General features: G+C 48.3%; 1 long non-coding RNA gene across 1 annotated transcript; it reads right to left on the bottom strand.

Annotated features, from left to right (window-relative positions):
* Positions 1-513: 513 nt before the first annotated feature.
* Positions 514-11,012, bottom strand: LOC112118147. Its single transcript, XR_002909027.2, has 3 exons — positions 10,925-11,012; positions 9,702-9,795; positions 514-918 (listed from the first exon to the last, which is right to left on the bottom strand). It is a non-coding gene; the product is annotated as an uncharacterized LOC112118147 (long non-coding RNA).
* Between the last annotated feature and the right edge of the window lie 146 nt (positions 11,013-11,158).

Here is an 11,158-nt window from a genome sequence, read left to right as displayed (position 1 = left end):
GTCTCATCATATGACTGCCTGCAAATTTTGGGGAGACCTGATGATTCTTCTTTAACACTGTAAACATTTTGCCACTAAAAACCCTTCAAGTTTAGAAAGAACTCTACTTCCTGAGCCTTTGATTCCTAGTAATCCTGTGCACTTTAAAACAAAGTCAGCCCTGTAGACACAGATTCTGATGGAAGGTTCTCTCTCTTTACAAGTTCCCCTGGACTTTCTACTTTAAACCTTTCTTGCATAGATTCATAGATTCCAAGGCCAGAAGTGACCATTATGATAATCTTGTCTGACCGCCTCTATAACACAGGCCATAGAACTTCCCCAAAATAATTTCTATATCATAGCTTTCAGAAAAACATCCAATCTTGATTTAAAAGCATTATGCAGTTTGCCACTTCTACAAAGGAAAGTGGACGTACACCAGCTTTTGTAACCTGAGCAGATTTTCTAAGCACTTCAAACAAAACACACTGTTTTAGGTAAAATATAGAACAGATTTATTAACTACAGAAAGATAGATTTTAAGTGATTATAAGTAGCAAGCATACAGATAAAAGTTGGTTACCTAAGAAACAAAACTAAATTCACAGTCTGAATTCTACAATCTAAACGGGATTTGAATTAAGCAGTGTCTCACCCTGACAGATGGTATAAACAGGTTGCAGATCTTCAATATACAGGCTGGAACTGCCTCCCAGCCTGGGATGACCCTCCCCGGTTCAAAGTCTTTGTCCTCCAGATGTGTTTCCAGGTGTTCAGTTATGGGGGGAGTGAGGCCAAGTGATGATGTCACTTCCCCTCTTTTACAGTTTCTTTCAAATTGCAGGAAAGATCTATGCTTGTGAGGTGGAGTCCACCCTCATCGGTCAAGCAGTCTCCATTGTCTACGTGTTCTCTCTGAGAAGTCTTCTGGGATGGCTGTGGGGAAAGTGAATTTCCTTTAATGGGTGATCAATACATCTGATTACTCCATTGTTGTACCTGAAAGGCTGCTTGTGGGTGTTCCCAACTTCACAACATATTTCAGTAACACACACATAGCAATACTTCATAACGTCACATATAATCCAACATGTTATTAATGTTCAACAAATCAAGACTTTAAAAATGATATCTCACAAGGCATACTTTGTATAAAACGTAATTATATGACAATGGTGAATATGGCAGTTTCAGGGTGCTACTTGGAGGTACAGAATGTTGCTCCCTTGCCTATAGATTAAGTTAATCCAGTTGTAACCTGGAGCAAAACAACAGGATTATGGGATAGGGTATAAATTAGGTGACTGAACAGCAGATGAAGAAAGAGAACATTAAAATATAGAGTACAACATCCATTCTTCAGTGAAAAGATATCTCTGTCTGGAAACTACTTCCTGTTCTGAGTTTGATATCTAAGGGTATGTCTACACTACGAGAGTAGTTCGATTTTAGTTAAATCGAATATGTGCAATCGATATTAGAAAGTCGAACGTGTGTGTCTACACTAAGGACAGTAATTCGACTTTGTCAGTCCACACTACCAGGGAAAGCGTCGACATTGGAAGCAGTGCACTGTGGGCAGCTATCCCACAGTTCCCGCAGTCCCCGCTGCCCAGTGGAATTCTGGGTCGAGCCCCCAATGGCTTCTGGGTAAAAAATTGTGGCGAGGGTGCTTTTGGGTAACTGTCGTCATCCGTCAGTCACTACCGCCCTGCCTCCCTCCCTGAAAGCGCCGGCGGGAAATCAGTTCGCGCACTTTTTGATCAGTGACAGCGCGGACGCCACAGCACTGCGATCATGGATCCCGCTGCGACCATCGCTGCAGTTGTGGCCGTTCTCAACGCCTCGCACCTTATCATACACCTTTCCCAGAGGCAGATGCAGAGAAATCAGGCGAGGAGGCTACGGCAGCGGAGTGAGGGCCTGAAGTCGGAGAGTAGCACAGAGCTGTCAGAAACCACGACACCCAGCGCCGAGGACATCACGTTTGCAATGGGGCATGTGGATTTTGTTGAACGGCGATTCTGGGCCCGGGAAACAAGCACGGACTGGTGGGACCGCATAGTGCTTCAGGTCTGGGATGAATCCCAGTGGCTGCGAAACTTTCGCATGCGGAAGGGGACTTTCCTGGAACTTTGTGAGTTGCTGTCCCCTGCCCTGAAGCGCAAGGACACCCGCATGCGAGCAGCCCTGACTGTCCAGAAGCGAGTGGCCATAGCCCTCTGGAAGCTTGCAACGCCGGACAGCTACCGGTCAGTCGCGAACCACTTTGGCGTGGGCAAATCTACCGTGGGGGTTGTTGTCATGCAAGTAGCCAAGGCAATCGTCAAGGTACTGCTGTCAAAGGTAGTGACCCTGGGAAACGCGCAGGCCATCATAGATGGCTTCGCTGCGATGGGATTCCCAAACTGCGGTGGGGCTATAGATGGGACTCACATCCCTATCCTGGGACCGGGCCACCAGGCCAGCCAGTACATCAATAGAAAGGGGTACTTTTCAATGGTGCTGCAAGCACTGGTGGACCATCGGGGACGGTTTACAAACATCTACGTCGGATGGCCGGGCAAGGTTCATGACGCTCGCGTGTTCAGGAACTCTGGTCTGTTTAGACGGCTGCAGGAAGGTATTTACTTCCCGGACCACAAGATAACTGTTGGGGATGTGGAGATGCCTACAGTGATCCTCGGGGACCCAGCCTACCCGCTAATGCCCTGGCTCATGAAGCCCTATACTGGCGCCCTGGACACAGAAAAAGAACTGTTCAACTACCGGCTGAGCAAGTGCAGAATGGTAGTGGAGTGTGCTTTTGGCCGTCTCAAGGGGAGATGGAGAAGCTTACTCACTCGCTGTGATCTCAGCGAAACCAATATCCCCATCGTTATTGCAGCTTGCTGTGTGCTCCACAATCTGTGTGAGAGCAAGGGGGAGACCTTTATGGCGGGGTGGGAGGTTGAGGCAAATAGCCTGGCTGCTGATTACGCCCAGCCAGACAGCCGGGCGATTAGAAGAGCCCAGCGGGACGCGCTGTGCATCCGGGAGGCTTTGAAAGCCAGTTTCAAGGCTGAGCAGGGTACCCATTGACTTTTAAGTTTGTGGACACAGAAGCTGAACTTGCCCCCGTTTCTTTACCCAGTTGCCGTCGACTATCCTCTCCAATTACATACCCCCTTCACCCCCTTCCCAAAAAATAAAATCTGTTCTGTTTTGTTCATGGACACCGTTGTCTTTATTACTGTTTTCACGGGAATGTTTTAAACCTGGGACGCAGACTGTGGCGGGGAGCGGGTTTAGGGTTGTGATGCAAATGATGCTTCTAAACTCCAGGAATGACAGGCTCCGCGATGGTGGACTGGTTGTTTCAACGGAGCCTGCCAGCCCTCCTGGCCGGGACTGCGTGTATGTGTCGGCTATGTGACTGTCTTGCAGGGGGAGGAGGGTTACAGATCCCCTGCTGCGCGGCTCTGTGATCCAGGGTAAGGACCGCTGCATAAGATCTGTAACTGCCCTCCCCCGCCACCAAGTCACAGAGCAACACCACCGCCCCCACCACACAGAACATGAAAACCACCTCCCAGACTGACCAGGATAACTAGTCACTGCACTGTATATGTGCCCTGCTGCTGCACCTGCCCCCTGCTAAAGGTGACTGTCCTGTCCAATGACCAAGGCCCTTCCCCCCCCTCCAGACAGACTCCCCTCCAAAAGAAGAGGATGGAAACAGAAATGAACAGAAACGTATTCTTTATTAACAACCGCACATGGAACGGGGGGGTGAAACTTGGACGGGGTCTTGTGTGAGGCGGGTAGGAAAGGACTTTTCAAATTTTGGGGAATGAGAGCCTTCTAGTGGTAGAGCAGTCCGCAGGGGTGGAGTGAAATTTTTCCCGGCCCCTTCCACCCCTCCGTGTTTGGACTTTGGGTGAGGGGGGTATGGGACTTGGTGGCGGGGCAGGGCAGTTACAGAGAGACTGCAGCGGGGCTCTCTCCTCCTGCCTCCGGTCCTGCAGAACATCCACAAGGCGGCGGAGCGTGTCCGTTTGCTCCCTCATTAGTCCAAGCAGCGTTTGAGTAGCCTGCCTGTCCTCCTGTCGCCACCTCTCCTCCCGTTCAATGTTTGCCCGGTGCATTTGGGACAAGTTCTCCCTCCACTGTGTCTGCTGGGCTGCCTGTGCTCGGGAGCATTCCATTAGTTCAGCAAACATGTCTTCCCGTGTCCTCTTCTTCCTCCTCCTAATGTGCGCTAGCCTCTGGGCAGATGTGGCTGTGGGAATTGGAAAAAGGGAGTGAATTCCTGAGACAGAGCAATGTATCTGTGAACAGAGAACATAGTCTTTCTCTGTGAACAAGACCATGCAGAGCACCTATCACACGCGCACTGAGGACAAGGTCGAATTTTCGGCCCTCGCCTACAGTGCCTGCGGTCTTGCTGTGGCGAGCTGAGGAGCAGGGCAGGACACCGGACTTTGTCTAGATGGCAAACATGGTAAGCCGTAGACTTGTGGCCGCTTAAAACTTTAAGAGTGGCACTGGCCTCCTTTCACATAGAAAGCAATGCGAGTCTCTGCTGGCAGCAATCCTGCAAGCATGAACTCTGGCCCTGTCCCAGCCCCTCGCGGCTGTAAACCGCGTGGCTGTAAACCGGCGGTTGCAGTTCTGTAAAGGGACGGGCAAGCAGTCCCAATACTAACTTTCCCCTACCTAATTCACAGCAGGGAGTCATGCCTGACATCACCCTCCTGAAGGTCTCCGAGAGCCAGAAGGAGAAGATGCTCCGGGACAGCCTGCAGAAACCGGGGCCATTTGCTGCACTGCTGTGCAAGGCCATGATCCCGGAGTACCTGCTGGCGTTGTGGCAGGGAAACGTGTCCTACCACGGGGGGCCTAATAAGCTGTCCCTGCCCAGGAACCTGCTGATGAGGCTTGAAAAACACCTGCAGGAGGTGTATGAGGAGTTCTCCCCGGAGGATGTCGCCTCGATCCCCGGTTACATTGACCAGTTCTTGGCTTAGGTGCCCTTGGAGGGACAAATGACTGCAGGGTTTTGGGCACTATAATCATGAAGCGGACATTGTGAGATTTTTTTAAAATGGTTCGGACTATATATTGAGGCGCCCAAAGACGGAGTAATCATGATACACTTTGCACTGATTCCCCTTTTGTTTGACTTTCCTGTTTACATGTTTTTAAGCACTTTACCCACTGTTAATATTTTCAATCTTCCTGTTTTGTTGCAAATAAATGTTTACATGTTTTAAAGCACTTTAGCTACTGTTAATATTTTAAATATGCCAGTTATGTTGTAAATAAATGTTTGGATATTTAAAACACTTACTGCTTGATCCTTCCCCTGAATCTGTGTCTGGGGTAACGGCTGGGGAGGGTTGGTAGGGGATCTCTGTCAGGGTGATGAAGAGCTCCTGGCTGTCGGGCAAATCAGCGTTGTAAGCGCTGTCTACTGCCTCGTCCTCCTCATCTCCTTCCTCCTCTTCCCCGTCCGCTGAGGAACCGGCCGCGGACAATATCCCATCCTCAGAGTCCACGGTCAGGGGTGGGGTAGTGGTGGCGGCCGCACCTAGGATGGAATGCAGTGCCTCGTAGAAACGGGATGTGTGAGGCTGGGATCCGGAGCGTCCGTTTGCCTCTTTGGTCTTCTGGTAGCCTTGTCTCAGCTCCTTGATTTTCACGCGGCACTGCGTTGCATCCCGGCTGTAGCCTCTCTCTGCCATGGCTTTAGAGATCTTCTCATAGATCTTTGCATTCCGTCTTTTGGAGCGCAGCTCGGAAAGCACGGACTCATCTCCCCACACAGCGATGAGATCCAAGACTTCCCGATCCGTCCATGCTGGGGCCCTCTTTCTATTGGATTGCACGGCCATCTCTGCTGGAGAGCTCTGCATCGTTGCCACTGCTGCCACTGCTGCTGAGCTCGCCACGGTGTCCAAACAGAAACTGCGCTTCAAACTGCCCAGACAGGAAAAGGAATTCAAATTTTCCCGGGGTGTGGCTGGTCAGAGCATCCGAGCTCGGACTGCTGTCCAGAGCGTCAACAGAGTGGTGCACTGTGGGATAGCTCCCGGAGCTATTACCGTCGATTTCCATCCACACCTAGCCTAATTCGATATGGCCATTTCGAATTTAGCGCTACTCCTCTCGTTGTGGAGGATTACAGAAATCGATTTAAGGAGGGCTCTATGTCGAACTAAATGGCTTCGTGGTGTGGACGGGTGCAGGGTTAATTCGATATAACGGCGCTAAATTCGACATAAAAGCCTAGTGTAGACCAGGCCTAAGATAAACAGAGAAATTTGCTCTGTTTTCATGTTCACCCTACAACACACTGAGCAAGACTAGAGGAGATGACAAGACATGACACCTGCTTTACTTTACTTTCCCTTCATGAAGGTGAAATCGTAAGAGCTTTACATCTCGTCCAGTAATCCCCTCCCTAAAGGTCTTGTAGAAGTCAGAACATTTACAGTCCTGGTTACAAATTAGCTGATTTGCACTGTATCTCCACTTCGCTGTCAGACTGTCTCATCTCTGCTCAGTCCAGAACCTATCTTTTCCCTTGTTTGGCTTTTGCTCTGTCTTTTTCTCTCCTGCATTTGTGATGACTTCACAACTAAAACTCCCATCCAAGCCTTAATCATCTCCTGTCTTGACTAGTGCATCCTCCTCCTTGGCTTTCCTGACACCAACATAACCCTTTTTCAATCAACACAAAATACATCTGGAAAGAACAACTTCCTTGGCTGTTACTCTGACCATATAACCCCTCAACTCCACCTATGAATCCACCTGCTGACTTCTTGCCCTGGCTCTAGAAATTGTGAAGTCAAGAAGAATTCTTCATCATCATCATCATCATCATGTTCCTATTACAACTCTGGCATTTAAGAATGTTCCAGTATTGCAGGCTTGGATGGCAGATCATTCTCATACACATTTTTGTAAGGATGAAGTTGTCCTAAAATATCATGCCAAATTCTTGCCTATGATGTTCATGGATTTTTATTTAAATCAGACCATTTATGGAACCAGTCACATGGTGGAGAAAATATTGCATACTGAAGTAACTTTTGTCCTCCAAATATGTTGCCTCCATAGATTCACACTAATCTTCCCTCTTCCCCTTCAACCTGGAGATGTAAAGGATATGCCCACGGTTAGAGAGAAGCTAAGTGACAATTTGGGGTGAACCTTTTATACGGTGTGCCCTAGAATCCTGGAACAGAGCAGAGGCCATCCACACACACACTGTGATAAAGTCAGTTTGCCCGGGTCAGTGTCAGCTAATCTGTTCCTTAGTTTCCTCTCACACACTGGACTAATCAAAAATCCTTCCCTTCTAAGGTGAACAAATGTTCCGAATAAAAGAAAAATGCATAGTTCTTCACCCCCTACTACAGGGTTTCTCCTACTCTTGTAAGAGGAATCAAACCATCCTTCATCCTCTAGTTGGTATCATGAAGAGGTCCCTTGCCCTGGAACCCTAAATCATACAGTAGCTGTTTGCCCTAACCCCAAAACTGCCCTGCTTCACTGCTTTCCTGGGCAACTTCCCACAATGCATCTTGGTTTAGACCTTCTCCCTGGCCTTTCCCCGCAAGTCCTCTTCCAAACCCCTCAAAGCTCCTTTTCCAGTCTTGTTCTCCAAAAGGTCCCATAACTGATCTTATCTAGACCCATAGTTCTTGAGAACTTTCACCAATCAGTTACTAGCACTCCTCTTTTCAGTTCTACCTCACTGGAGAGACCCACACCAGATCTTGCTTTGTCCCTTGTGTTTCTCCTTCTGAAAGAAAGGCTGCTTCTTACTCAGTTCTGCCCGCTTACTCAGCAAACCTTACTTCCTACCTGCCGTGACATGACCCCCGGCTCTACAGTTCTCAGAATGCCTACTCTTAAAGGGCCAGAGGATATGCTAGATCAAAGCTTACCCTTAAATGGAACCCTGTGACACTCATCCAGTTGCTTTGAAATGGGTTCCTTTGGGCAAGTGATCTCAGCATGGAGATCTATCAAGGCCATGCAGTTGGAGAACAAAAGTCACATTAGTAATTCACTTCTTATAGATCACTCTCCTGAGAGAGAGAGAGAGAGTGTGTGTGTGTGTGTACGTACATACGTACGTACTCTATTTTCCACTACATGCATCCGAAGAAGTGTGGCCCACGAAAGCTTATGCTCAAATACATTTGTTAGTCTCTAAGGTGCCACAAGTACTCCTTTCTTTTTCTTAGACATTTAACAGTTGCTATCACTAGTATTATCTTATTTTACTTGGTTAAACGATTTAACATTTTTAGATGCTCTCATGGGTCTCCAGTTCCCAAGAGGACTTTATTCATATGGACATTTCTCCTTTCCTCTTTTGGCTAGGGAGGATGGACATTTAATGAACTTGATTGGTTTGATTGATTATTCTGTAGCAGTAGGTCCTGGGCTAGAGGACTGGAAAATTGAAATATTGGGTATTACTTCTGTTCTGGCACATTCAAAAATCCTTTTATTATGATTTGAGGCTATTTGCTTTATTCCCTTTTCATGACTACTGCTAACCATAAATATCTCACTGTTATCTTGCACTCCCACTATCTATTGTATTCACCTGTTGTCTCCCATCATATATTTTGATTGTAAAAGCCTTTTTAGGGCAGGGATCATATTTTCATTACATGTGTATAACAGTCCCTAGCATAGTGGGCCACTGATTCCTGACTGGGGCTGCTAGGTGCTACCGCAATACAAACAAATACATAATAATATAATAGCAATAAATATCATATAGTAAAAAAATCTTTGGGGCAGATCCTCAGATAATTTAGATTGCCATAGCTTCTTTGAAGTAAAAAATTTGGACAGCAATTGCTATGCAGATTCTATTATAGGCATATTCATACTAGAAAGCATCAGTTATTCCATCTGTGTGCTGCAGAAAGGGCATTGTCCATTTTAAAGCAGTCTCATTTGTAAGCATAAGCTATCTTTCCTAGAGGTTCTAGTCTCTGTGGAACGGCACTATGACTGGGCATTGCTTTTAGTCTTCACTCCAGTTTGTATGTCTCCTGTTCCTTTTTTCCCCTCTGGTAGGAAGCCAGCTGGAGGAGCCGCTCTGCACTGCAGTGAAAAGCTGCAGTTCTAGAGAGCTGAGATGTCAAAAAATAATCCTCAAGTATTAAGATGAATCATCTGAAAACAAAAGGTACTTGGATCACGTGGTCTGAAAATCTCTGAAAACCTTTGATCACAGTGACTATCTTTAGTGATGTACAGTCCCACTTTCAAGGTAGAATCACTTACATTTGTCTATCTGCAAGTTTCTCTCTCTTTATTTACATATCTCAGTGCAACCACTTGAGACAAGCTGAACTTGATGCAGTCTGGCAAATTACAGCACAGAAAAATAAATTCAATCCTTTGCTCCACTAACTCCTTTTGTTTATAAGGCTCATTTCCCATAAAGTGCATAGACTGTGGTTTCATAGAAATTTTTAGATAGAAAAGAGCTATCACATCACATTGAGTTCATCTCCTGGAGACTAATACAGATTATTAAAGATCTTAGTGTGGAAAATAACTAACCTATTAACACCTCAGCAACTGCAACCTGAATCATTTGGAAACACAACAGAGAAAATTATTCTGTTTTTTTGTTTGTTTGTTTTCAGATTATGTTGCTGTTAGTGTTTCATGGCACAATAGATAGCAAGACTCACATGCACTTGCCAAAATGCTGACTCTTCCTTCCAAACTCTCAGTTTTCTCTTATGTCCTCCGTGTTGACGTGGCAGATTATAAGAAAAAATTCCACTGAAAGCAAAGACACGGATTTAGCTGTCATGCTTCTCAAGCAGTAACTCCTCTCAACAGGAATCTTGCAGACTACAGGAACTGACACTTTTAGGGAACACTGCTGATTATTACTTAAATTGGTTTTACAATCATAGACTCAGACTCTTCTTTCACTAAGCTGCATTAACACAGGCCAAATATCTGCTCTTTTGTCAGAAGAGCACATGTACTGTAAGCCTTTATTATCATCCATACACTCTGTATCCTAAGATGGCCATTGGTGGACTTTCCCTTACACAACATGCCAAGGGCTGATGCCCTGAGCTTGGGCTATTTGATGATCTCTCTCATACACTGTATGCAAGTACTCCATTGACAACATGGCTGGCTTGAATGCATTGTCGATCATATACATAGTTTCAGAGTGGTAGCCGTGTTAGTCTGTATCAGCAAGAACAAGGAGGAGTCCTTGTGGCACCTTAGAGACTAACACATTTATTTGGGCCTAAGCTTTTGTGGGCTAGAGCCCACTTCATCAGATGCACGGAGTGGCACATGCAGTAGCTAAGCAGGTATAAATACACAGCCCATGAAAAGATGGGGGTTGCCTCACGGGGGGGGGGGGTCAGTGCTAACAAGGCCAATTCAATTAGGGTGGATGTGTCTCCTTTCCAACAGGGCACAGGGCACACGCACTGCCCCAGCCCACACAGAACACTCCCTTTGGGGCCGCTCCTGGCGGCGGAGGGGCGCAGCGCCCGCCTCACACACCGGCAACCAGCCGCCCGGCGCTGCCATGACCCGACCACGGCTCCCCGCCCCGCCGCGCCCCTTGCTCTGGAGACCCGGCGAACGGGCCCGCCGGGCAGCCCCAGCCGCGGGGAGGGGGCGGGACAGCGCGGAACTGACCCTCTCAGGCCTCCCTCCACCGGCCTCTGAACACGTGAGGAGAGGAGCTCGCGTGAAGCCCAGGGGAGGGGCGGGGCGGCTGGAGTGCGGCACGCAGGGGCGGTACAGGCAGGGGTGGAGCTAGCGAGACCACGCGACCCCGCCCCCTACTGCTCGTCCGCAATATCTCTGGCTCACGTGTCCACCCCAGCCAATCAGCATGGGACCGATGGCTCTTTAAGAGCCGCGCGCCAGTCACCTGCTTCGCGCTGCAGTAGCGGCTAGAGGTTTCCATGGAGATCATAGACGGGGCGGTTGCCATGGATACAGCAGCGCCCGGGCTGTCTGGCGGGCGCCGCGGCTGGGAGCTGCGGAGGCACGCGCTGCTGATCGTGATCGGGGAGATCGGGACAGAGGCGGAGCGCGGGGCGCTGCGGGGCGCCCTGGAGCGGGGTGAGCAGTGGGCGCCGCAGCGCGCGGCACTTCCCCCCCC

Source organism: Terrapene carolina, unplaced genomic scaffold (assembly GCF_002925995.2).
Source record: "Terrapene carolina triunguis isolate 2854851 unplaced genomic scaffold, T_m_triunguis-2.0 Scaffold67, whole genome shotgun sequence".
Classification (NCBI taxonomy): Eukaryota; Metazoa; Chordata; order Testudines; family Emydidae; genus Terrapene; species Terrapene triunguis.
This window is presented reverse-complemented; position numbering and strand designations above follow the sequence as displayed.